Below are 26,884 nucleotides of genomic sequence, written 5' to 3' on the forward strand. Positions count from 1 at the left end.
AGAGGTGCTTTTTAAAGAAAATAATGGTAAATCCATGATGGTCCCAAGATGGGAGGTAGAGATGATGAATTTCTTTTCAGCCCTCTGTTGAAAGCTATTTAATTTTACACAAACTCAGAGGAGCTTGGCATCTGAGCTGGGTATCCCCAGTTTTTTTAACCCAAGAAGGGCAACGTGTTCAATAGCCTGTCCCCAAGAGCCTTTTTGGGCAACTTTTATTATTCCTCTTGCTTTTAAGTGGTCAAAGGGGGCAGATGTCTGGTTTTCGTTACTGAGCAGGGAAGTACAGGTTCGGCTTCGTTGATGTGAATGGGTAAGCACTTATATCTGAATTGAAGTTTGTGTCTAAACAAAGGGCTCTGTGGCCCTTTTCTTACTAAAAAGTTGTTAAGTTTGGCAATCCTCACTCTGTCCCAGTTAAACATGTTCTTAGCCATATTAGGTTATGGGGATATAAGCCAATTTCCTGGCTGGTTTATGAGTAGGACCTCTGTACTGAGGCAATTTTCTTGAGAGCTTTTTCTCCTTAATTTCAAAGGAATAGAGACAACTGTGGCTCAGAGTATATATTTTGATATATACTCCCCAAAGTATTAGGAATAGCCGTGGAGACTGAAATCAGTTTTTTAAGCTGGAAGACTTGGAAAAAATGGGTATTTGTTTGTTTCTTATTGGAAAGCTATATCAATTTATTAAAAGCCCAACCAAATTTTATCACAGATGGAGGGGAGGAGTCAATACAAAAGTACATCCGCTCTCTTCGGTTTCCCGGTCTTGCTCTTGTTGCTTAGTCTCTAGGGATAGGGAGTCAGCATTCTGAGTTCTGGGTCCACTACATTCCAGGCAATTGCAGACACGGAACTTAATTTCATTGTCAAATGGAGATAATATACTGTCTACCCCCCCAGAGTTCTTATGAGACTCAAAGGAGATAATGCACGATTCAGCAATTACCATGCATATTTGTAAACTTTCCATATTTCCTCTTTCAAAAGACAACTTTTGGAGAAAGGTTGTAGCAGCAGAGTAAACATTTAGGTTATGTAACCGATTGCTTTGGTATACTTGTCTGTCCTTCGTTTGGAACTTCCCCTATTCTGCCCTGACAGCTAATAAATATCCACATACTCATTCATTTATTTAGTTTATTGATCACTTGGCAAATGCCAAACTCTTAATAGGAATTCTCTCTGCAAACAGATAATAAACCCATAGAGCTTCCCTGACTGGCTTATCATCATATACTATTTGGAAATATTTTGGCTGGTTGCTGGCCCCTTAATTCATTCCATACCTATTTGTTGAGTGACTGCTCTATTTTAGGTAACTGCGAAGTTCTAAGGAGTCAGTGGTAAAAACAAACAAACAAAAATCAGACACAGCCTTATGGAGTTTTCAATCTGGTAGGAAAGACACAAACATTAAATAAATAAGTGCTCAAACATAAATGTCCTTACAAGTTGTAATTGCATATGAAGATGAATGGCAGAGTTATAAACAAGAATAGCATGAAGGTAAATATGTTAAAAATCTGGGTCTCTAACACAACAATTTTTAATTTACTAGACCTTGGCAATGAATGGATAGGATGCTTGAAGCCTTTACTGTATGTCTCATGCTATAACACAAAAACCAGGGCAGACATTATTCCAACTTTGACTTTGTGGGTTTACGGGAAGCTAAGAGTCATCAGAGTGGGAAATGTGCTAGTATAACTCAGTAGGAGTCGGGGTGGAGTCATCCTAGTCTTGGAGAACAGCATGTCCCAAGGCTCAGTAGCCTACAGGATTTGGATCTATGCAAGAAATCGAAAGAACACTAGTGTGACCAGATCACAAAAGATAGTGGTAAAGCAGAAGTTGGAGAGGTAGGCAGATCATAAACAGAGGCCAGATCACACACAGAAGTGTTGGTCATGGTAAAGAATTGAATCTATGTACTGTGAAGCTATTGGAGTTCTTTAAGCAGGACAGTGATGTGATCAGAGTAATGTTTTCAAAACTGTTGTTACTTGGAGAAGACCAGAAGGTGTGAACAGGGAGACCAGGAACAATGCTCCTGGAATGGTCCAGATGGGATATGGTGGATTGAATTAGGAGGGTAGCAACAGTGATGAAGAAGGAGAACCACTGGATTGAGTAATTTATTGTGTGGGAGTGGTAAGGAAGGGGCGTCTGGAATGATTCCCAGGTCCAGGTGGATGCTGGTGCCATTTGCTAAGAAGGAAAAAACTATGGGAATGTGGACTATGTTTAATTATATTGTTTTTGCTTAAAGAAAAAGGAGCAGTGCTTGAATGTTTTGTGAGTTGTAGAGAGGAAACAAAAGTACAAAATAAAATCCTCATCTTCAGAGTACTTACACCCCAACCTCTCAACTCACTGTTGACACTTCTTAGGAGACCTTCTCAAACCACCAGCAGCTCTGCTGTGGTGGTATGGGCTCCCTCACTGCTTGGACTTCTCCCCTTTCTACATATAATGTGTTTGACTTTCATAGTTTAATTTACTCTACCTTTGAACTCTCTTATTTCTCAAGGCTCAAATTGGTCAATCTTTAAAGAGATGGTTTTTATAGACGGCATTTTAGGAGAGTTCTTCAATAATCTTGGTGTTGAACTGGATGCTACTTAGAGGTCTTGACCATTTTGCTTACTGTTATTTGCTATACTGTAACTCAACCACAAATACTTTAGTGGTGTTTCAATTACTGTTTCAACTTATCCGGTTGGTTTTTTGGAAACAAGAGGAATTCACAGAAGGAGAATGTGATTAATTTGATCCTCCCGAGAGACACTAAGCTCTCTACAAACATTACTTAGCAATTTAAAACAAAGCAGTTAAGTTTTAGGGACAAAGATTTATGTACAAGACTGTCCATCACAGCATCACTTATAATAGCCCAAACTTGGAATACTCTATATGTCCAATAATAGAGGAGTGATTTTATAAATCATGATATTATTCACCATGTTAAAACAATGACGTAGGAAAAATATGTATAAGTGAAAAAGTTGAATATATGACATTGAGTTTGCTTGTGAAATGAAATTATATGTATTGCTAAAAATAAAACTAGAATGAAATATAATGAAACATTAAAGTTATCTCAGGGTGGGAGGCATTAAAAGAGACTAAAAATTGATTTTTTTCTTTTCATATGTATTTCTGTATTTTCTATTATGAAATGTATCTTTGTATGCTCTTTATAATAAGAGGTGTATCTATGGAGCATTCAGAGCTAGTTCTGACTTTGCAGATTTGATGATTTGGGACCTTTTCCAATAGAGTGAAAGAGAAAGAAAAGTGGTCTCGAAATCATCACTTCTTCACTCAGTCAATCAATTATTGTCGTGAATTGCTCTGGGACTAGAAAGCAGTATAAAAATGTGATTGCTCACTCAAGGAGCTTATTGTCAGGTGCCTGCACTCTGGAATTGGACTCCTTTGGGTTCAAACAACCTAAAAACATAACAAGGACAGTTTTGATTTTCATCTCTGAGTTTTTCCTTTTGAGTCACATCAGGAAATGAAAGGGCTCAGAGAGAGAGAGAGAAAGAGAAAGAGAAACACTCCCCGAACAATCTAAGTATCTGTGCAGCCTCGATAGCATTTAATGCTGGCGAAATGTGATGTTTTCTTCTCTTTCTCTTCTGGCATATTTCATATAATGTATTTGTAGTCAGGGTTCTGGGATGGCATTTGTACACAAGCTTAGGTGTTTCAATTTATTCACAGTCATTTGTCATAGTCATGTTTTAATGTTTCAAACGTATACAGTTGTCATCTCTGGAAAGTTTATTTTAGAACTTTTCCTTATGATGCTGAAAAAGTAGGTTTTACGGTTATGTGTAGCAGCTCTGCTTAGCCTATAATTGTACCTTCACAACGCCAGAATTGTCATCTCAAAAAGAGACAAAGGGCTGCCCAATAATTATTTGGAGACAATTGCCCAAAAGGCTTTATTAAACTAATTTATCCTGTTCATTTAATTCCATCAACTCAGCTGAACATGATGAGGCTTCTGTTGGTATTTTTGTTGGCATATGAATTGAGGTATTGCAGTGTTTAAAACATGCTGCTCTTATTTATTATGGCATGTTCAAGTTAACATATTGTATTAATGTGGACATGGGTTTCATTGATCTGCATCTTCTCTCCATCCTCCATTTGGTAAATAACATGCTTTTTTTTTTTTTAAGAACAGCAGCCTGTATTTAAGTTTGTGGCTACAACAGATTGAAGACTAGATATTGTGTGCATTACCATTGACCATCTAATATAATTGCTGGTTAAAATGTCAGTACTAGGCTCCACCATGATTCTGATTATCCACCTTGTATCCGCTTTTAGCCTAGCTCTGGAAAGAAGGACATTAGATAATGAATCAGGCCTGACCTGTGGTGGCGCAGTGGATAAAGCATCGACCTGGAATGCTGAGGTCGCCAGTTCAAAACCCTGCACTTGTCTGGTCAAGGCACATATGGGAGTTGATGCTTCCTGCTCCTCCCCCCTTTCCCTTTCTCTCTCTCTCTCTCTCCTCTCTAAAATAAATGAATTAAAAAAATTTAAAAAAAAAAAAAAAAAAAAAAGAAAACATTAGATAATGAATCAAAATTTAAAAATAAGCCCTGGCTGGATAGCTCAGTTGGTTAGAGCTTTGTCCTAAAGCATAGAAGTAGCCAGTTCGATCCCCAGACAGGGCACATACAGGAATAGATTGATGTTCCTGTCTCTCCCTCTCTCTTTCTCTCTCTCTAAAAATCAATAAAATAAGCATTAAAAATTTTTAAAAAAGATTTAGAAATAAAAAAGTTTGAACATGGAGACCTCATTTATTTATTCACTTAGCCCATATGTATTGAGAAACTAGTGTGCTTGTAACTATGTGACACACTGGGGACATAGAAGTGAATAAAATGTTAAAAGGGTTCATCACATGTTAAGTGTTCTAACCATAATGAAAAAAAAACCCTCAAGTTAAAAACAAAAGAAGTAAATAAGCCATAAATAGTTTAATATAGTATTTACTTTCCTCCCTAGGGAGTTTGCTGTGTGAGGGCAGAGACCTTGTCTCTCGTCATCTCTGCTGTGTCCTTAGCAACTTCCATTTAATAAGCGGAGACAGAATTTCAGACTGGGCCTGACATTTTGTCTTACGAGATAGGAATCGTAGAAAAGCAAATCTCAAAATTTTTTTTCTGTGTGACATATGTGAGGAATGATATTCATAGGAAAGACCCACTCTCAGGAATACACATAGGTAGGCCTTTTTCTGCCACTCAAGAAATGTTCCTAGAATACAGTGTGTGAGAGTTAAATTTATAGGTATAATCTTAATCCTTCCCAATGCTTTTAAAAAGTAAACCATATGGAATCTCAAATTTCCGATGACACATATCACTAGTAATAACACTGTGATTGACGCTGTGGAAAGCCACAGTGGTGGGCTACCTTTCCTTGCCTGATCAATTTTAATGTTCAAGTGCTTAGAGATGAGGACAGTCACTTGAAGGATTTATTACCTGTTTGACTCTCTCTTCTGTTATTACTGCAAAGAAAGTCTAAATTCCAAGGGCCACAAAGAATCAAATCTGAAGACTGTTATTTAAAAAAAAACATGTAGGCCCTGGCCGGTTGGCTCAGTGGTAGAGCGTCGGCCTGGTGTGCAGAAGTCCCGGGTTCGATTCCCGGCCAGGGCACACAGGAGAAGCGCCCATCTGCTTCTCCACCCCTCCCCCTCTCCTTCCTCTCTGTCTCTCTCTTCCCCTCCCGCAGCAAGGCTCCATTGGAGCAAGGATGGCCCCGGGCGCTGGGGATGGCTCCTTGGCCTCTGCCCCAGGCGCTAGAGTGGCTCTGGTCGCAGCAGAGCGACGCCCCGGAGGGGAGAGCATCGCCCCCTGGTGGGCAGAGCGTCGCCCCCTGGTGGGCGTGCCGGGTGGATCCCGGTCGGGCGCATGCGGGAGTCTGTCTGACTGTCTCTCCCAGTTTCCAGCTTCAGAAAAAATACAAACAAACAAACAAAAAAACATGTAGCTCACGATAGCAGTTGGGAATCAAGCAGTGGATTGATCTGATTTCCAAAAACAAATGTAGTGGTTGATCTGTCTTAAAAACCAGCTCATGCTAAATGAACTTGGTTGTTAAGTTACCAGACAGAGACACAATGGTGTTCAGCAAAGACAACAGATCGGAGAACCGAGATCCACCCACCACTGAGAGGCCTTGGGTAAACCTTTAACCTCGCTAGGCTCTCTAGGTCCCATCTGTGAAATGTTACCAATAGTATTTGTATTACTGACCTCCAGGGTTGCCATGAAAACCACTTGAAAAAAGGGATGTGAAAGCTCCATTTACTGTAAAAGTGCTGTGTATTTGTATTCTTAACTCCTTCATGATACCATGAGTCGCTTGGAAATCAGTCCACAAGTGGCCGGACTCATTGACGATGGAAGCATAATTGCCCTGTGACCAACCCATTTTGTCTCCACCAAGCATTCCAGGCATGTCAGTAAGGGACCAGCATCTGTGGGAAAAAGTCAAAAGGAGACTGATCAGAGGAACTCCACTGGTGCTTCCCAGGGCCCTGTGCACAAAACGGTCCCCTGTGCATTGTTATTCTGCTGTGTTTGCTGATGTCCACAGTTTCTAAGACAATAACAGACCGATAACTGGGCGATGTTAACCAGACAGGGTGAGTGTGATGATGGACCAGTTTTCTAGAGCAAAGGGCTCTGTATCTCGTCCATGGGACTGCAGCCTTCACTGGCTACTCTTTCCATTGAAAGTGTAAACAGAGAATGCAGAGGCGGACTTTCTTTTAAATGATTAGGAATGACATCAGCCAATAAATTTTTTTCAGGGCTACGCACATGGATGGTTTTGCCTTTCGTTACACGGAGAGGACAAGGTGGTTGTAGGTTCTGACCTGAGCCCTGAGCCCTGAGCCCTGAGCCCTATCACTGCCACTGCCCAGATTCCCTAAGTCAGAGTTTTGTGCTTCACAGTCACCAAGTTCAAGGCTCTGGATTAAGTCTTGGCTCACAGCTCTGTGGTGGAGGAGGGGTGAGCAGCACTGGCTGATTAGAAGGTTGAGAAGAGGAACAGGATCATTACATTCTAGGTGTTATTTTGCTTTGTTTTGTGTCTTTTGCTCATCTTAAGCAACTGACCATAAAAGAAATATAATATATGGCTCTATCTTTATTAGTTAAATTTCAATTGGTAGTCGAAACTACACTAGAAAAAGTTTTAAGAATACTTTAAACAAACAAGTACATAGTATATAACAAGAATATGAAAATGAATTCACTAAATCAATAAAGCATGCTTAAATTTTCCACAAGTTGACTAAACTGAAAAAAAATAATAATTCAGTTGCTTTAATTGACCTGTAATCTCAACTGGAAAGTACTAAATGAGGATTTAGCTCCTTTGTGAATATGTAAAATTTTGAAGTCTTAAACTTCATTGTTGAGATTGTCAATAAGTTGAAAGTATACTGGAATTAAAGGAGTTCAGTTTAGTTAAACTAACAATTATTAAACTTATATTCTTAAAGTTGTGCTGTATAGCAGATATCTCCAACTAATTCTTCTTGCATGAAAAGGCGGTAGGAATCAAAGCCCTCTTATACTGCCGATGGGAATATAAAATGGTGTGGCCACTTTGGACAAATGTCTCATAGTCCCTCAAACACTTAAGCATAGAATTACCACATGACCCTGCAATTCCACTCCCAGGTATGTTCCCAAGAGAAATGAAAACACATGTCTATACAAAAACTTGTACACATATGTTTATAGCAGCATTATGCATAAAAGATGGAAACAGCCTAAATGTCCATCAACAGATGCCTGGATAAACAAAATGTGAAGTATCCATACAGTGTAATATTATTTGACCATAAAAAAGAATGAAGTACTGACACGTTTTACCACATGGATGAATCTTGAAAACATTGTACTAAGTGAAATGATTCATTTACAAACGACCATATAGTCTATGATTCTATTCATATGAAATGTCCAGAACAGGGAACTTTATAGAGGCAGAATATAGAATAGTGGTTGCTTAGGGTTGGGAGATATAGAGGGAAACGGGGGGAAGGTGATGGCTTAAGGGTTTCTTCTTCTTTCTTTTTTTCTTGTTCTTTGGATGATTAAAATGTTCTAAAATTGACTTGGTGATGGTTGCACAACTCTGAATATATAAAAACTATTGAATCTTACACTTTAAGTGGATGAATTGTATGGTATGTGGACTATATCTTTATAACACTAGTATTTAAAAATAAAATAAAATAATACCTGATAAATAAGATATACTTAAGAAAAAACAAAGAAGCCATACATAGACATAGGCAGAAGAGCACCAGGGACACTGTATCCATTGGAAAATGTAATATACATAAAGATTAAATGCCCCATTTCTTACCACTCATTGGAACCTGAGTATTTAACATGTTTTACAAATAACACAACAGATATCAGTGCTTGTTGATCATGGTAATGATGATAGTGAGGGTGGTGGCAATGATGACAACAGAAAAAATTGCCATGATCTCTCTAGTCTTTGGACTTCTTAACATCTTCATTAGGTCTTTGTGGACTTGTGATAGCTCAACCAAATTCCAACTTCAGATACACGTGGGTCTGTAGGAAAGATTACATTTTTCTCAGGAGCCAACATCTTATACATTTGTAGCCACAGGAAGCTTGTCAAACACTGATGTCAGCTACTTTCCCATGAGAAGTCCAGGAATTTCATAGAGCCATAAATGACTTTCTCTTTCCTATTTGCTTCAGACAAGCAGAGCACTTTTCATAAAGCTTAAAAATAAACATCTGACTTTTACCCTGCTGTGGATACATTCTTTTTTTAAAATTTTTATTTATTGATTTTAGAGAGAGAGGAAGGGAGGGAAAGAGAGAGAGAGAGAGAGAGAGAGAGAAAGATCAATTTGTTCCACTTATTTATGCATTCACTGGTTGATTCTTGTATGTCTCCTGACCAGGGATTGTCAGGACGACTCTCTAACCCAGTGGTAGTCAACCGGGTCCCTACCACCCACTAGTGGGCGTTCCAGCTTTCATGGTGGGCGGTAGCGGAGCAACCAAAGTATAAATAAAAATATAGATTTAACTATAGTAAGTTGTTTTATAAAGATTTATTCTGCCAAACTTAGCAAAAATCCAACATAAAGTACTTGGTAAGTAATTATTATTATATGCTTTAACTTGCTATTACTCTGCTCTATAAATATTATAAAGTAAAGTTACTTCTCTACTTTATAAATCACCATTACTGTGGAACCGGTGGGCAGTTAGAAAATTTTACTACTAACAGAGATAGATACAAAAGTGGGTGGTAGGTATCAAAAGGTTGACTACCCCTCCTCTAACCAACTGAGCTACCTGACCAGGACTGGATACATTCTTATTGCTTCTCCAATCAGAAGTTATCTTGCAAATGAAAGAAAGAAAGAAAAAAAGAAAAAAAGAAAGAAAGAAATTATCTTGCCTATAAAAATCCACTCTTGTTCCTCTGTTAACAATCAAAATCTTGACCATTGAAAATAGCATCATGGATCATTCTTAATTCAAAAAATGTCTGAGAAAATATAGGAAAGGCTCCAGCAAAATAGGCACTGTTTTAAGACATTAAAGCCCCCTTTCTTTGTATTATCATGTGATTTTGTTCCATTCCAATAAGGAAATTTTTTCTTCTTCGTAGTTGTACAGAATGACTCTTCTAAGGATATACATCTAAGCTATATCCTCTGCATTCCATGAAATTTCAAGGGAAATTCAGCAAAATTTCTTTGGCTACCTTGGCTAGTCCTGGCCACTTAATGGTATAGAAACAAGCTACAGGTTGATTCATTCTGCTTTCCCGATTCAGAATATGAGGAAGGAGGCTTACAATATCCCAGGTTCAATAATAGGTACTCTGTGTTATCTCATTCACTCATTCACTCACTCACCTAACATACTTTTATGGAGCATATGTTATATGCCATGGAATATGCTAAAAAATTGGCATAGAGTTATCAATAAGACCACGTCCTTGTCATCAAGAAGCCCATTCTTATACAATGTGACAGTACAGAGTGGCATTGCTGCCATAAAGGCATTAATGAAATAGTATGGGGGCACAGAGGAGGAAAAACCTTTCAAGGCAGTTATTACGATCCTTGTTTTAAAATAAGCAACTGATCTCCAACAAAGAATGTCCCTAAGGTCCTCCCTCTATCATGAACCCACAATCTGTTTTCTTTCACAATTCTTTGTGGCTTTTAAGGGGAAGGACCTATGTCCAATCCAGCCAAATAGTATAAAACTTCGTCAGCAATCCAGTGAGTCTGTATGTTTCAGAATTACAAGAGAATTCTTACTTTTGTTGACTAAGTGACATTCTTGAATTATAAGAACAATTCCCATAGTGTTTAGCCTGCTTGACAGGTAAATTCTTAACACAATATCTTATTAATATACCTCATTCCTTTTATTTCCTAATTTAAACAAATATCTGTATATACTCATATGCATAATTCCATAGTAATGTGGAAAGTGTATCCCATGAAAATCAAGAGGTTCTCCCAACAGACATTAAAAACTCACCCTAAAATATAAGCCTACCACGGACAAATGTTACTCAGGATACACAAGTCAAAAACGTAAATGGAAATACACAATTTAAACAAGCACAGAGGAAACTTGTACAAGGGTTTGATGCACATAGGAGCCACTGGAGACGTTTTGGAAGGTGGGTGGTAGAAAGTGAGAAGGGGAAAGTGTGATTAATAAGCGATGGGCTGAACACACTGTGAAGTTTCCCAACATCTTAAGATAAGTAGTCCTGTATATCTGAATTGCTTTAGTATGGGCCACTTGCAAAAACATTCAATATTTCCATTCTCAGATATAGTAAGCCAAAATATATATATGGAAAGTTCACTAAGTCATTGGTAAATAATCCAGTGTTGACTTTTAATTTTGAAATAACTGGCCAAATTGATCCCAGCCTTCCTGACTACAATTTTGCCCTGCAGAGTACATTGATTTGTATTACCTTATTGTTTTCTCTCATTGTTTGTCTTTCTTTTATTATTATTATTTTATTTTCCTACTGGTATAATATATGACCAGGGATATTGAACTTTTATGATTTTATGTATTTCGAGCTCATAAATTCCCTTCATTTGTCATATTTCTAGCCTGGGGCTTTATCTTTTTCTATTCACATGTTAGAAAAATAATGCTTTCTATGGATGTATAAAGTACAGAAATGTGTACAAATCATAATGCTCCAGCATGAGTGTTCACAAAATGAACACAGTGGGTAGTCAGCACCTGGAACAAGAAACAGAACATTATTAGTGCCCCAGAAGCCCCACCCCCTTTTAGAGTCCTGCCTCCTCCCTCCTCACCACTGCCCCAGGAAAACCAATTCCGATTTCTAAAACCAAGTATTAGTTCTGCCTGGTTTTTGAACTTCATACAAATGGAATCCTAGTGTGTGTGTGTGTGTGTGTGTGTGTGTGTGTGTGTGTGTGTGTGTGTGTGTGATAGAGACTTCTGTTATTTAACACTGTTTCTGAGATTTGTTGGTTGAGCAATACGAATAGAAGTTAAATAGAGCCCTGGCCGGTTGGCTCAGCGGTAGAGCGTCAGCCTAGCGTGCGGAGGACCCGGGTTCAATTCCCGGCCAGGGCACACAGGAGAAGCGCTCATTTGCTTCTCCACCCCTCTGCCGCACTTTCCTCTCTGTCTCTCCCTTCCCCTCCCGCAGCCAAGGCTCCATTGGAGCAAAGATGGCCCAAGCGCTGGGGATGGCTCTGTGGCCTCTGCCTCAGGCGCTAGAGTGGCTCTGGTCGCAACATGGCGACGCCCAGGATGGGCAGAGCATCGCCCCTGGTGGGCGTGCCGGGTGGATCCCGGTCGGGCGCATGCAGGAGTCTGTCTGACTGTCTCTCCCTGTTTCTAGCTTCAGAAAAATGAAAAAAAAAAAAGAAGTTAAATAGAAGTCAAGATTTGGTTTTCCTTTTTCCATATGGATATTCAGTTGAAGTGCTGAAAACTATCCTATCATCTGGTAGTTTAATAGAATTGGGAAGTTCACTTTAGTTAAATTAGGGCTGATGTGGCTGGCCCTGGCCGGTTGGCTCAGCAGTAGAGCGTCGGCCTGGCGTATGGAAGTCCTGGGTTCGATTCCCGGTCAGGGCACACAGGAGAAGCGCCCATCTGCCTTTCCACCCTTCCCCTTCTCCTTTCTCTCTATCTCTCTCTTCCCCTCCCACAGCCAAGGCTCCACTGGAGCAATTGGCCCAGGAGCTGAGGATGGCTCCATGGCCTCTTCTTCAGGTGCTAGAATGGCTCCAGTTTCAACAGAGCAATGCCCCAGATGGGCAGAGCATCGCCCCTTAGTGAGCTTTTTGGGTGGATCCTGATCAGGCGCATGCAGGAGTCTGTCTCTCTGCCTCCCCGCTTCTCACTTCAGCAAAATAAAAAAATAAAAAAAAAAAATAGGACTGAAGTGATTTGAAACTCATCTGCCATTTCCCCCCCCCCCCCCTTAATTTCTTTATTTCCACATATACGTATCCATGATCAGTACATTATATTGCTTGTTTCACATTTCAGGACACTATTGTGATGTCCATCCCATTTTGTTTCTTTTTCCTTTTTTTCTTACTAAACATGTTTTAAGATGCCATTCTGCTTTAATAGATGAGATTGAATTTAAAACACAATATTTGGTGAACTAGTTCAGTTTGATCTACATACATTTTACCATGCATTTATCGTACAAGATTTCCTCCAATTCATTGCTACAGTGAGTATCCTTGAATGTGTCATTTTATGTATTCTTGCAGGGTTATTTTTGTAATGTATTCCTAAAAATAGAAGTGGATTATAGACTATAATTCACATATTTAATTTTACCAAGCACTTCTAAATTACCCTACAAAACATCAACTTTTTGGATGAAACCCAGACCCTTTAGTTTGTTCTTTTTCATGGATGAACTCTCCAAAGGTCCTATCTGAGATTATATCCCAAGCTACATTCTTCTTTTCTTGTTTCTATTTTTTAAATAAAAGTATAATTTACACAGAGTAAAGCTTACCCTTTTTAGCTTATACAGTTGTATAAGTACCACCATAATTAGATATAAAACAGCTCCACCAACTTCAAAATGGTTCTTCCTCCTCAAACTTTAAATTCTTCCTCCTCAGCTGCCAGAGAGGTTGGAATCTCTGCTGTGCGTTTCATAAGCTTTCTGTTCGGTTTCTTATTCTCTTACATCCCCTTATCCTTTCTATTTTAAGGATTCAGCAGATGCCTGCAGGGATAAATCACTGAATGTAAGGCCACTTTTCTAGGCCCTTTTTCTCTCCAGATGTTGGCCCCTTAAGGCTTGGTTACTGAAGAGCTCTCCAATGCCTTCAGAGTTTGGTTTTTTGGAATTTTATCCACATTTTCTCATTGTTCTCCATGAGAGCATTGGATTGCCACAAGCCATCATAGGCAAACACCTGGGTTGGTCTATCCACATTAAACAGACTCATTAAGACCTTCTTTCAAAATGTTTTTCCTTGATATAGATCTCAAAGGGTAAAAGAAATGTCATTGTTGGCAGCTAGGACTACTCCGAGTGCTCAGTCTGGAAAGAGCTTTGGAGTCAAACAACTGGACTCCAGTTCCAACTCTGCTACTTATTAATGATGTGACAGGGAATCTGAATCTGTTTCCCTTCTTTCAAATGGGGATAAGAGAAACAACTGGTTTTATAGTTTTCTTTTGACGATTAAATGAGATAACAGATCGAGTACCTTGCACGTAGTAGGCATTCAGTGACTCATACAATATTATTATGTAATATGTCATCATTTCTCTTGAAACTATAAAGTGCACTCATTTCTTAGAAATGATGGAGAAGGTGTGGGGGTAGGTGGTCCCTGCAAACCAATACACTTTACTGAGCAGTCTGTTCTATGCTGAAAAGGGTGAACTTGATTGAACTTGTTTTATTCATAACCGTAACAAAACAATAATTTTTTTTCCTTAAAAGATCATAGAATTATACACAAACCATCTGAGTTGGAGGGATCTTAAAAATTTATTCCAAATGCTTCATGTTACAGATGAAAGAATGGAGGGGCCAAGAGTAGTTAAATGACTTGGTCAAGGTCAATTCACTCGTTAGTATTTATTTAAGTGGCCCAAATTCCCTAAGATCCCATATTTCTTCCCTTCCAAAATACTCCTTGCTCCCATATACCACTATAAATGTAAAACAGAGACCATTCTCAAGGGACAATTATTAATGTTTTATTGTTACTGGCTCATTCTAAAACCCATAGATCTATTTTTAAATATTGTATTTTAATTTCTATCCACACAAATGATGTGACTTCCTGCCAACTAAGACTGAAATAACTACTTACCATTCCTTTCCCATTCCAAGGATCTGTCCCGTAGCTTTTCTTTCCTCTGTTATTAAGAAGTAGTCTGCCTCAGCCTCCAATGCATAAGGAGGAGCTCACATAAACCCAGAGGAAGCGGTTCTCTTTAGTTTACCAAGTGGAAGGGGGCACCAGGAGACCTCTGTCATTCTCAGCACTGGAGCACAGGTGGCCTGTGTATCCCTGGCACTCTCCTCTATGGGGTAGGGACCGATGGCCAACACCACTAACCCCATCATGTTTTCCAGCAAAGGCGGCACTTGGAGGATCATTTTTGGGTCATTTCCTTTGTTTAGAAGATCTTTTAGCAGTGTGTATTCTATTGAAGGACAAATGAACCTGAATCCCAGATGGACCAAATAACTTGGAAGAGTTTCATGATCACAGAGCACACAGCCATCTTATAAAAGCTTCTACCTCACACCAGGATTCTCAGGGGCTCCTCATGGAACACTCCTTTTCCAGCTCTTCCCATGGGTCACGCCTTCCTAGAAACGTATCTTCAGCCTAGATGTCTCCTCTTTAAAGAGACCATTCCTCACCATCCAACTTCCAGTGCCCCTCTATCACAACATGCTGTGGTATTTACTCACCATAGGAAATGTGTGTCATCTCTATGTACCCCATCAGAGTGTAGGTTCCATGAGGCAGAATCTTTGGTCATACAGTGTGTCCCATTCGGGCTTAGTGTACTCACTCAGTGAATAAGGGAATGTGGTCATGGATCCTTACAATCAGGCTGGGTCAGCCGCTGGGCTTGAATGCTGGCTTCACCACTTACCAGATGGTTGAATTAAGCAAATGACTTAGATACAATGAACTTCTCAGTGTTGATCCTAAAATAAGAATGAGTATCTCACTAGATTGTTGTAGTGGTCAAATAAGATAAATGTATGCAATGTGATTAGAAGAGGTGCTAAAAACCCTTGATGCGCAGTAGTTATTATTTCCATAATTAAAATAGAACATATTATTTATTATAAAAAAGTCATGGGTTATAATAGATACGTATTAAAATTGAAATCAATGGGTCCTAATTCAACCCATAAGGTAAAATTTTTTTTAATTTATTGATTTGAGAGAGAGAGAAACATTGATTTATTGTTTCACTTATTTATGCATTCATTGGTTAATTCTTGCCTGTGCCCTGACCCAGGGATGGAACCTGCAACCTTGGCATATTGGGATGATGATCTAACCAACTGAACTACCTGGCCAGGACCAAGGTAAATTTTTTAATTAATTAAAACTGGTTTTGGCCCTGGCTAGTTGGCTCAGTCTGTTAGAGCATCATCCCAAAATGACAAGGTTGTTGGTTTGATCCCTGGTCAGGAAGCAACCAATGAATTTATAACTAAGTGGAACAAAAAAAATGAATGCTTCTCTCTCTCTTTCTCCCTTTCTCCCTCCCTTTCTTTCTCTGTCTCTTTAAAATCAATCAATAATAAAATAAAACAAATTTAAAAACAACTGGGTTCTTCTTGTTGGCCATTCAAAGTTATTCATTTTTATAAAGGAGTCAACCTTTGTGATAACTCCCTGCTATAATAAATTAGAACATCCTGAGGGTTTTTTAAAAAATCACTGCTCTTGGATAACTAGGAATCTCTTTGGGAGGAGCGAAATTCCTTCTTTCCTTTTATTATACCTTGATTCTCCCATAGTGAATGAATGCTTTCATATAAAACCCAGATTTCCCCACACGCTGCTGGTTCAATCAAAGGAGCCATGAAACAGTACCTGGCTGTTCGCCGTTGGCTGGGAAGGAGGCTGTGGAAGGAGACCTCACGTGTTTACCTAACGCAGCCCAGCCTAAGCTCTCCCTAACCCTCTCTCTTCATCTAGTTCTTTCCCTTCCTTACCATGTCCACTCTAGCCTTGCCCTCAGAGAATTCCAGCAACTGCCCCAGAGCAGTTCGGGTCAGCCAGAATCTGTGTAGGACAGCAAATTCAAAGCTATGGCTTGAGGCATCAGTGAGGAATGGTCCTCCCTGGCATCTATTTGAAGTTGCAGGATAACTGACAGTTACAGAAAGTTCTGAGAACAAGGCGTGAGAGTTTTAGCAACTTTCTGGCCCTTTGATCCCACATCTGAAAATAGAAAGGAAAGCATATCTGAAGAAAAGCTCCTCTCTTAGTCATTTGCCTTTAACTTTTACCATTTCTCTTAGAAGCTTTCCTTGCTTTGCCTCATGGACAAGGCAGTTCATGAGCACACATGTAGATGCTACAGACGAAAAATACTTCTTCTCCACTGATAGCATTTTCTTCTTGTTGTTTTTTTCTATTCATCCCCAAGTTTTAAAATAAAAACACTTAGGGACTAGGAAGCAGGGACAGAGAAATTAAGTGAAGAGAAACTGACCCTGCCAGACGGTTTGGGAAAGGTACTATGAATTTTTTTTTTATGAATTTGAATGTCTATCAGTATGTCGCTTTACAATCCAAGCACGTAACTCCTTGCCGTCTAGTCTCCTAGGCCTATGCTGAAGTCTGAATGTCAAGGATGGGAGGATTTTTGGGGTGGGTGATATAATGTGTGTCAGCATTTGAATGTAGAGAATTTTTTTAAGGTGAAAATTCCTGGGCCCCTCTGAAGGGTATCCTATGTTTTGGGGTTTTTTTTAAATAAACATGCCCAGAAGATTCTGATAGGCAGCCAGTCTGAGAATCCCCCTTTTCAGGTGACAGTACATCATAAATGCCATGAGGCCAAGGACAATGGCTATTTGCTCATTATTGTATGCCCATCCTATCCCTGGCACACAGAGGGCACTCAATCCATATTTGTTTGTAATTTTACGCACAGGAACACATTTTGTAATTTGCTCTCATCTAAATTCCATCATCTAGTACTCCGAAAATCACTTAGCAAGTGGTTCTTAATTGGGGGAGAGGAGAAGCAGAGACTGCTTTGGGAAATCAATGAAAGATAAAGCACGCAAAATTTGGCCTATGGTTTTGGGCAATTCACAATCTTCCTGAAACCCATTCATAGTTTCTGTTTATTCATTCACTCTTTCTTTTAAAATTTTTTTTAATTCATTTTTAGAGAGGAGAGAGAAAGACAGAGAGGAGAGAGAGACACAGAGAGAGAAGGGGGGAGGAGCTGGAAGCATCAACTCCCATATGTGACCAGGCAAGCCCAGGGTTTTGAACCGGCGACCTCAGCATTTCCAGGTCGACGCTTTATCCACTGCGCCACCACAGGTCTCATTCACTCTTTATTCATTGTGTAATGTCTTACTGGACACTGGCAGGGGGCTGGGAAAGGCTTAGATGCACTTTTCAGCTAAGGGATGGCTCGCAGGCAGGTCCTCTTGTCCACTACCCTCAGATTTATAGAAAAGACCTTCAAAATTTGGCCCACAGTAGAAGAAAAGGAATTTACATGGGACTTGTCTCTGTATCCCAGAAGTACAATTACATGTTTTATCACTCCAGATTTTTGGCTCCTTTAAAGGAGGGCCCATATCCCCTGTGAGCTGAGCAAGGTACTTTAGATGTGTAACAATACAGTAATTGACACATGTATTTGGAACGAGTAAGAAGAGGTGGTAGATATTCAGGGAAGGGAGCTAAGGTAGTCTGAGTGGCTGCTCAGAATAAGGAAATTTTTGCTAATTTAGGAGCCCCGACTCCTAGTTTTCAAACCAGCCTTCCTCAAATACCACAAACCATAGGGAACACACTAGGCAGGTTTTTGTTTTGGTTTGATTTGTTCGTTTTCTACCTGTGATGCCTGGAATGAGAATCTAGGACACCAGGACCGATTTCTAGCAGTGCTGTTTGTTTCAAGGCAGTGCCTTGACCTTGGTGAGCTTCGATTTTCTCCCAGTGCAAAATGACAGAAGGTGGGCCTGCCCTGGTGGTGGCGCAGTGGATAGAGCATTCATGTGGGATGCTGAAGACCCAGGTCCAAAACCCTGAGGTCGCCAGCTTGAGCACAGGCTCACCAGCTTGAGCACGGGGTCACCAGCTTTGAGTGTGTGATCATAGACATGACCCCATGGTCTCTGGCTTGAGTCCAAAGGTTGCTGGTTTGAAATCTAAGGTCACTGTCTTAAGCAAGGGGTCACTGGCTCAGCTGGAGCCCCTGGTCAAGGCACATGTGGAAAGCAATCGACTAAGAATTGCTGCAACTTGTGCCCTGGCCAGTTGGCTCAGTGGTAGAGCGTCAGCCTGGTGTGCAGGAGTCCCAGGTTTGATTCCCGGCCAGGGCACACAGGAGAGGCGCCCATCTGCTTCTCCACCCCTCCCCCTCTCCTTCTTCTCTGTCTCTCTCTTCCCCTCCCGCAGCCAAGGCTCCATTGGAGCAGAGTTGGCCCGGGCGCTGAGGATGGCTCTGTGGCCTCTGCCTCAAGCGCTAGAATGGCTCTGGTTGCAACAGAGCGGTGCCCCAGATGGGCAGAGAATCGCCCCCTGGTGGGCATGCCGGGTGGATCCCGGTCGGGTGCATGCGGGAGTCTGTCTGACTGCCTCCGTTTCCAACTTCAGAAAAATACAAAAAAAACCCAAAAAAATAAAATAATAAAATAAAAAAAAGAATTGCTGCAACTAAGAGCTGGTTCTTCTCATCTCTCTCCCTTCCTGTCTGCCTTTGTCTCTCTGAATAACTAACTAACTAACTAACTAACTAAATAAATAAATAAATAAGACAGAGGGTAGGGATGGGGGAAAGCAAGGTACATCCTTAAGGTCCAGCTGAGACTCCTGTTATTCTGCTAAATGAAAGGCAAACATGAAAAGGCCGGAGTTGTCATTCCTATACACGCATCCTCATTAGCATCCCTTGTTGTATCACGTTGGGGCAGGTTTAGGGTGTGATGGTGTTTTACTGTCACAGGTATTATTTCTGTGGTCTAATGCTTAATATTTATTGCTGTGTTTCAAGTGTAAGAGAGTTGACTCTAGGATATCTACGAGCACATTTCTATAATTATTTGCAATCCTCCGGCACCTCCTCACCTACCAATGGGTCAAGCTCCTAACCATCAACAAAGACCTGGGACAAAGCGAAGGGTCTTTGAGTCTGAAGTTTAGAAGCCTCGAGGGTTGAGCATGGAGAAGGGGTGGCCTAGACTGTGTTCTAAGGCCTTTATTTTCATTATTGGCGTGAGCAGTGCTCCCTGTTTCGTATTAACTACACTGCCTGCTCTCCTCCATTCTTTAGAATAATTTCAGGGTTGAGTCTGTAATAATTATGTTTAGTTTTTAAATGCACAATATATTTTTATGTCTATGCCTCATTTCCCCTTTAAGGGCCTAACTGACAATAGTACCTGAGGAAGGGGGAAAAGCGATATTTTATCATATGTAATCTACATCAGCAAAAATTCATTCTGCTTAATTATGTTTCCATTTTCCTTTTATGCCAGAGATCATTAAACCATTCCAAGATCAATCGAATTCCACAGGGTTTGGTGATCAACAAGAAGGCTCGGACGTGGATATCTGATCGCTTACCTGTGAGTAGAGTTTATGTAACTTGGGGACGGGGTGGGCTACTCTCCTCTTAGCAATTATATAGCCTCTCTGCCCAATTTTCTAAATTCTTGCGCCTAAAGATACATTGTGCTTTCTGCTAAGCCCCTCATCACTTACCTACCAGGCAATCGATCAAATTCAGAAGTAATTATTTAGTAATAGGGTGTTTTTGCTTGATATTTACATTTTTCCTGCATATATAATCTCTTTGGCAAAACAGTCCCCTTTCAATAATGAAGTCCTCACTTCCTGCAGAGAATGCTGGCGGCTTGAAGGAACGGAGGGAAGATGATCAGTCTTTGGGGGTGTAGAGTCACTGCACAAACACCGGTGATGTCAGGTGTATTTATTGGGTGCCCCTCACTTTCAACAAATCCCCCTCAGCTAGGGATGAACTTCAGCCAGCGGAAGGTCGACTTGGGAAGCAGAAGAGGGGTTTTAAAAAGTAGAGAGAGGAAGGAGAAACTAAGGGAAACTACACTTGTCCACAATTTAGCCGAAGTTGGCACCAGGAGGAAGAAAAGTTTTCAGTAACAAGCATGGTTCCTGAGCGATTATTGTCTCAGGAGTTTCTTGGTTCCATCCTGTGTCTGTTTGCTGTGGCTAGCGTGGCAAAATACCACAGACTGGGTGGCTGAAACAATGAAGATTTATCTTCTCAGTTTTCTGGAGGCTAGACGTCCAAGATCAAGATGTCAGCAGGTTTGGTTTCCTCTGAGGGCTCTCTCCTTGACTGACAGGAGACCATCTTCACACGACCACTCCACTGCAAGCATGTGTTTGGCCCTATTCCCCCTCCCCAAATTTCCTGTTCTTATAAGGACTCCAGTCATATCAAGATAGGACCCACCCTGCCTGACCAGGTGGTGGCGCAGTGGATAGAGCGTCGGACTGGGATGCCAAGGACCCGGGTTCGAGACCCCGAGGTCGCCAGCTTGAGCGCGGGCTCATCTGGTTTGAGCAAAAGCCCACCAGCTTGACCCAAGGTTGCTGGCTCGAGCAAGGGGTTACTCGGTCTGCTAAAGGCCCGTGGTCAAGACACATATGAGAAAGCAACTAAGGTGTCGCAACAAAAAACTAATGATTGATGCTTCTCATCTCTCCCTTCCTGTCTGTCTGTCCCTGTCTATCCATCTCTCTGATTCTCTCTCTCTGTGTCTCTGTAAAAAAAAAAAAAAAAAAAAAAAAAAAAAAAAGATAAGACCCACCCTAATGACCTCATTTTAACTTCATCACTTCCTTAGAGACCTGATCTCCAAACACAGTCACACTTGGAGGTGCTGGGGGTTAGAGCTTCAACATGCGGATTTGGGGGGAGCACAGTTCAGTCCACACACCCTATTGTCATCTTTTCTCTTACGTGCTGATTTTTAGCTTGCTACACGTGGACTTCTCTCTCATTCTCTACTTCTGAACTCCCTTAGCATTGATATAACCCTCAGGGCATTTGGTTTTATTTGCTAGTTTGTTATAGTCCTTTGTGTATCCCTATGACACTGCGTAATTTTTTGTTTAGTTGATGAGTACCTTTTACATCTCTCATGGCACAAGAGGAGGGTTGGTTTACAGTAGACATTTAATATTTATTGAAAGAAGGAAGGAAGGAAGGGAGGGGAGGGAAGAAAGGGATTTAGACGAAGCCTCTGAACCTGCTATTTATTTGCTTTAAGACTCTCTCTAAATGTTGATTATTAGTGGCGCTTTCTCTTCACTTGCCACCCCTCTGTTCCCCACAACAAGTGGGAATAAGTCAAGGTCAAGGCTGGATTAAGCGATGGCAGGAGAGTTCCCTCTGTCCTCAGAGAGGTCGGAAGGAGACAGTGAATAGCATAGACTTGCTCCAGGTAAGGTCACTCTCAAACACTGGGGACCAAGAGGGAAGGACAGTGAGTTTTCATTGAGACTGGCTGAGTTTGAAGGCTTAGGGGGTTGTCTGATTATTTGAAAAAGAGGCTATCAGAGGTCTGAAGGCTTCCTCCTTCTTCTCTGCCTGCCCCCACCCGTGTTTTATACAATGACCTTGAAGATACCAGCTCTCTTCAAATACCTTCTTCTCTACTTCCCTTTTGTTGTTTCTTCGAATAGCCAGGGAAAAGACGCCAGTTTCCTCATAACGACCCAAAATGTCAATGACACCCGAGTCTGTGATGTTTATGCTAATTTTTATTTACCTATAAGGTGAAAGGAGACATTCTGAAGTCAAGAGAAAACAGTTCTGCAATCTATGCACGGCCTAGGTGAGGTGTTCCGAATGAATGGTGGCCAGTGGCCAGCGTAGGTGCCTCCCGGCCGTGTTTCATTAATTTCAGGCTTGAGGACTTGGAGAGAAAAATCCTTTTCCTATGAACATGTAAAAAGAAGTGCTTTGAGCTGTGTGCAGGCTTTGCCCTTGTTTTAGAACAGCGTAGATGGGAGATTTTATAACCACTTTGGGCCAATAATTTTGGAGTCACTTGAAGCTCCAGATGGAGTGGAAAGAGATGGGTTTTTTTCTTCTCCTTTCCTTAAGTTTTGCTGAACAAGCCTCCCTGGGCACCCTGGACAAAGTGTTCAGTCTCCTGTTTAGTTCAAGTGTGCCCATGCTGGCTCTAGCAATATCTAAAGGGGTCTTTCTTCCACTAAGAGTCTTTTCTACAGCTCTCTGGCTGTGCTTGTAGAACGAAGCTCATATGAGAGGAGCTTGAGTCACTCCTTCCCTAAGTGCCTTACACCAAGGAGACTGCTTCCGGGTCCTTGTCATGGGGCATAAGGTGGACAATATACAATGAGCTCAAGATTGGTCAGAGGACACGAGGAACATGGGTTCCCATGGTTTCCCAACATTCTGGAAACCTTCATAATAAATAGGGTAAGAGGACATTCTAGCATCACTATCTACAGATTTTTAAACTTTGGTCAAATGATGATGTTTTTCTGACCGGAGAATTACACCTGGCCTTGAGAGGTGCCTCCATGAATGCACACATCCCAGCCTTGCATGGTTATTGATGAAAAAGAGGTTGTGCGAGGTGGATATGCCGAGACGGGTGCGGAGCACAGATAACAGGGAGAAAAACAGACAATGATGTTAGGAGTTCTGGTCTAGAACTTTCCCACCTTTAGTTCCAATGAGCACAAGTGTATACAGTAGAGAGAGAAGGAATGACCAGACTATATGGATTTCAACCAAAACTATCAAAAGTCTGACCTGAGGTTCCAACTGTGATAGAATTTGGTACAGTTTAAGGACACAGACCCAACTACTCCCAAACTCTGTTTTGGGATGTTCAATGAAACAGAGTTGTGAACATCTTGCCCCATTCCACGCAACAGCCCTCCAATGGGATTAAGTAGAACAGGCACTCAATCCAAGGAGGGAAAAAAATCTGAGACATTTTCCTTTCCACTGTTCTCTGTCTCCCAGGTCCAACTTAATGTCAAATTAAATCTAGATTTTTAAAATTGACTTTTACTAGAAGAGACAGCAGAACTGCATTCCCTGGAATAGATATTTTAGGCCAAACTTATTACTTAGGCTTTTTTTTCCCTCTTCTTTTTTGTTAATTCAAAACAAGATGTCTATCATTCACTCTAACACCAGCCTTTGAGAGCTGGAGACAAATGGAGTCTGAATATTCACGCCCATGTGGTACAAATGAGCTGTGATCTCAGGATGCTGGCTGGTTCTGTGACAGGGGAAAAGAGCAATTGACTAGTTTAATATTTTTGGCTGAAAACACTTTGTTCAAGAGCGATGGAAAAGGCCAACATTAACATTGAGTCCTGTGATTTAATGACCAAAAATGATATACCGTGGAATGGAGCATCCCAACTCTGGGAAAAAGTACCGTGGCCCCGCCCAGGGATGCAGAAAGGGAGCAGAGAAAGGGAGACGAACAAAACATGGGGGTGGGGCAGAAAGAAGGAGGGCTTCCAAAAGCATTTTCTCCCAGTTCTTCCAAAAATTCCACCCGTGAGTATGTTATGCCCACGATTGTGAATCTGATTCTATCACAGGAACTTACAAATTTATACATATGAAGACATTTGTTACAATGAGAAACTTGGGGGGACATATCTAACTGCCTCCCCCAGACTGCCTGCTAATTATTTAGAAATAAAAGATACAGGCCCTGGCCGGGTAGTTCAGTGGATAAAACATCATCCCGGCGCATTAAGTTCGCAGGTTCAATCCCCAGTCAGGGCACATATGAGAAGCAACCAATGAGTGCACAACTACATGGGACAACTAAGTGGAACGATGAATTGATGCTTCTCTCCCTCCCCCTGCCCCCGTCTCCCTTCCCCTCTCTTTTTCTCTCTCTTTCAAATCAATGGAAATTAAAAAAAAAAAAAAGGAATAAAAGATGCAATTGTAAGTCGGGGTTGTTGGAGAGACTGGTGACTACCACTAGCATCATTTGTCTTCTTTCTTGTTCTTCAAACAGATATATTCGGCTGCTCGTTAACTTATTCATTCTACAGCTGTATATTGAATTAGACCTTTTCCATCCCAGGTGCTATATTAGGTCTGGGCTGCACTAGCAATTTCAGTGTTCCTTCATCCTCCCCTATAAAACAGACTCTTGTTTTAGTCAATGCAGTGGAAAATTTGGTGAATCCAATAATGTGTTCATTGACGCAAATTGTGATTTCTGATACTTTTATTTGTTTTTCATTGGCTTCATCTTGGCCAAGAGTCATAATGTTTTAAATTTCTCTGCCCCTTCATCTACCTATCATACTCAATTATGTGGTTTATAGGCAAAACACTCCATGCACTGGCTATATCTATAATTCTACTTTTCTGAAAATCGCTTTGAAGAATAATGCATAATTGCCCCCAATGTTATGTTTCCTAAATTCTGGTCTGCATGCAGCGCTTTTTTGTTTTTTTTTTTAAGGGAAGGATATAACTGTAGTTTTGAAGTCATTGAACATTAAAAGCAAAGTAAGGGTGCTGGGATAGTTTTCTGGAACGCTCCTAAGAAGCAAAGATGAGACACCTGAAGTGGATTTTCTGTAAAACCAATGGAGCTTTAGCCATTGGGCCTTTCCTTGGACAGGTCCCTGCCACAGAGCCTGCTGCCTAACTTTGTACATTTCTTGGTGTGTTTTCTTTCTTAAAGAAGGCCTCCCAAATAATCTTCAGATTCCACAAAACCTGGATCTGCCCTAAGACTGACAGACAAGCTTAGATGGTCCAGCATAATGTCAATAGGTAATTAAATCAGTAAAACAAAGAAATTGCACGTTGATTGTTTTAGAGCTTTAGAATGAATTCAGCTTATTTTCAACATTACCCTTACTTAAATGAAGCAATAAATCAGTTTGCCAGAGTGCATATGGACATAAACGGGCTCATTTTTGCCTCATTTATAAACATTAAAAGTGAATGTACCCTAACAGGGAGCCGGTCAAATCCTCTAGACAGGAAATGGCTCCCAGGAAGGGACATTCGTAGAGTAGCGTGGGTCCTTCCAGGCAGTCACACAATCATCTCATCATTGAGGTTTTTGCCACAGTCTACCATGTATTCTGCATTTACTGGTCTTGTGAGATGGCACACAGAACTTTAATTAAAAGCACAGACTTGCCTACCAAGGTGGTGGCGCAGTGGATAGAGCGTCAGACTGAAATGTGGAGGATCCAGGTTTGAAACCTTGAGGTCATGTACTTGAGCATGGGCTCTTCCAGCTCGAGCACAGGCTCACCAGCTTGAACATGGGGTTGCTGGCTTGCGCATGGGATCATAGATGTGATTCCATGGTTGCTAGCTTTAGCCCAAAGGTGACTATCTTGAAGCCCAAGGTAGCTGGTTTGAGCCCAAGGTTGCTGGCTTGAGCATGGGGTTACTTGCCTGTTATAGCCCCCCAATCAAGGCACATATGAGAAAGCAATCAGTGAACAACTAAGGTGCCACAACAAAGAATTGATGCTTCTCATCTCTCTCTCTTCCTGTCTGTCTGTCCCTATCTGCCCCCCCCCTTCTCTGTCCAAAAAGAAAAAAAAAAGCACAAACTCTGGGACCAGGCTGCCTAGGTATAAATCCCAACTCTTTCTCTCTTTATCGATCTATCTCTCTCTTTTCCTTTTTCCAAGTGAGAGGAGGGGAGAAGGTGAGACAGACTCCCACATGCACCCTGACTGGGATCCACCCAGCAACCCCGTCTGGAGCCAGTGTTCAAATCAACTGAGCTATTTTTAGCACCTGAGGCTAACGCTCAGACCAACTGAGCCACTGGCTGTGGGAGAGGAAGAGGGGGAGAAGTGGGAAAGGGAGGGGAAGAAAAGCAAATGGTCGCTTCTACTGTGTGTCCTGACCAGGAATCGAACCCATAATGTCCATATGCCAGGCCAATGCCCAATCCACTGAGCCACTGGATAGGGCCATGACTCACCTTCTCTGAGCCTCAGTCTTTTTATCTGTAAAATGGGGACAATAAGGATTGTTATCAAGATTTTAGATGATATTTATAAAGTTGTTCAAACTGGAATTGGTAAATAGTAAGTGCTGCATTACCGTTGGTTAAATAAGTAAACCTCTCCATCTGGACTGTACCCCGATACGTGTTCACTTGTGGGTTCACCCTTGCAACTCTGCACAGTGCCTGGCCTGGTCAGTGATCAGCCATTAGTGAAGGACTCCATAGAATAGGGGTCACAACCCTGCAACCTGAGCCCAAGTTGACCTGCAATGTGCTTCCTTTGTCCAGCATGGGTATTTATAAAATTTGGATTTGAATGCCCTAAGGATGCTTGCATTCTCTATTTCCCCATAGGCCACCACTTCATAAAAATGGACCACGTTGGTCCTTAAAAGCACTTATCATTGCTGCTCACAAAAATTAGAGGATATTTTATCTTATAGCTTCATATTCCTTTTGAAATATTCCCTAATTTTTGTGAGCAGTATAAATAAGTTGAGTAAGTACCTGCTAGGCACAGA

The 26,884-nt window shown here is 41.1% G+C and overlaps 1 protein-coding gene across 5 annotated transcripts in view; it reads left to right on the top strand.

The window, feature by feature from the left end:
* The window catches only part of CALD1 (caldesmon 1), a 215,184-nt gene that overhangs the window by 77,708 nt on the left and 110,592 nt on the right, over positions 1–26,884 (top strand). For 4 of the 5 annotated variants that reach the window (XM_066362748.1, XM_066362746.1, XM_066362750.1 and 1 more), the window contains exon 2: positions 19,848–19,937. The gene's annotated coding sequence lies outside the window, so the exon portion shown is untranslated. Of the gene's footprint in view, positions 1–15,655; positions 15,696–19,847; positions 19,938–26,884 lie in introns of those variants that run through there. The other variant, XM_066362747.1, reaches the window with a different exon arrangement.

This window comes from Saccopteryx leptura, chromosome 2 (genome assembly GCF_036850995.1).
Source record: "Saccopteryx leptura isolate mSacLep1 chromosome 2, mSacLep1_pri_phased_curated, whole genome shotgun sequence".
Classification (NCBI taxonomy): Eukaryota; Metazoa; Chordata; class Mammalia; order Chiroptera; family Emballonuridae; genus Saccopteryx; species Saccopteryx leptura.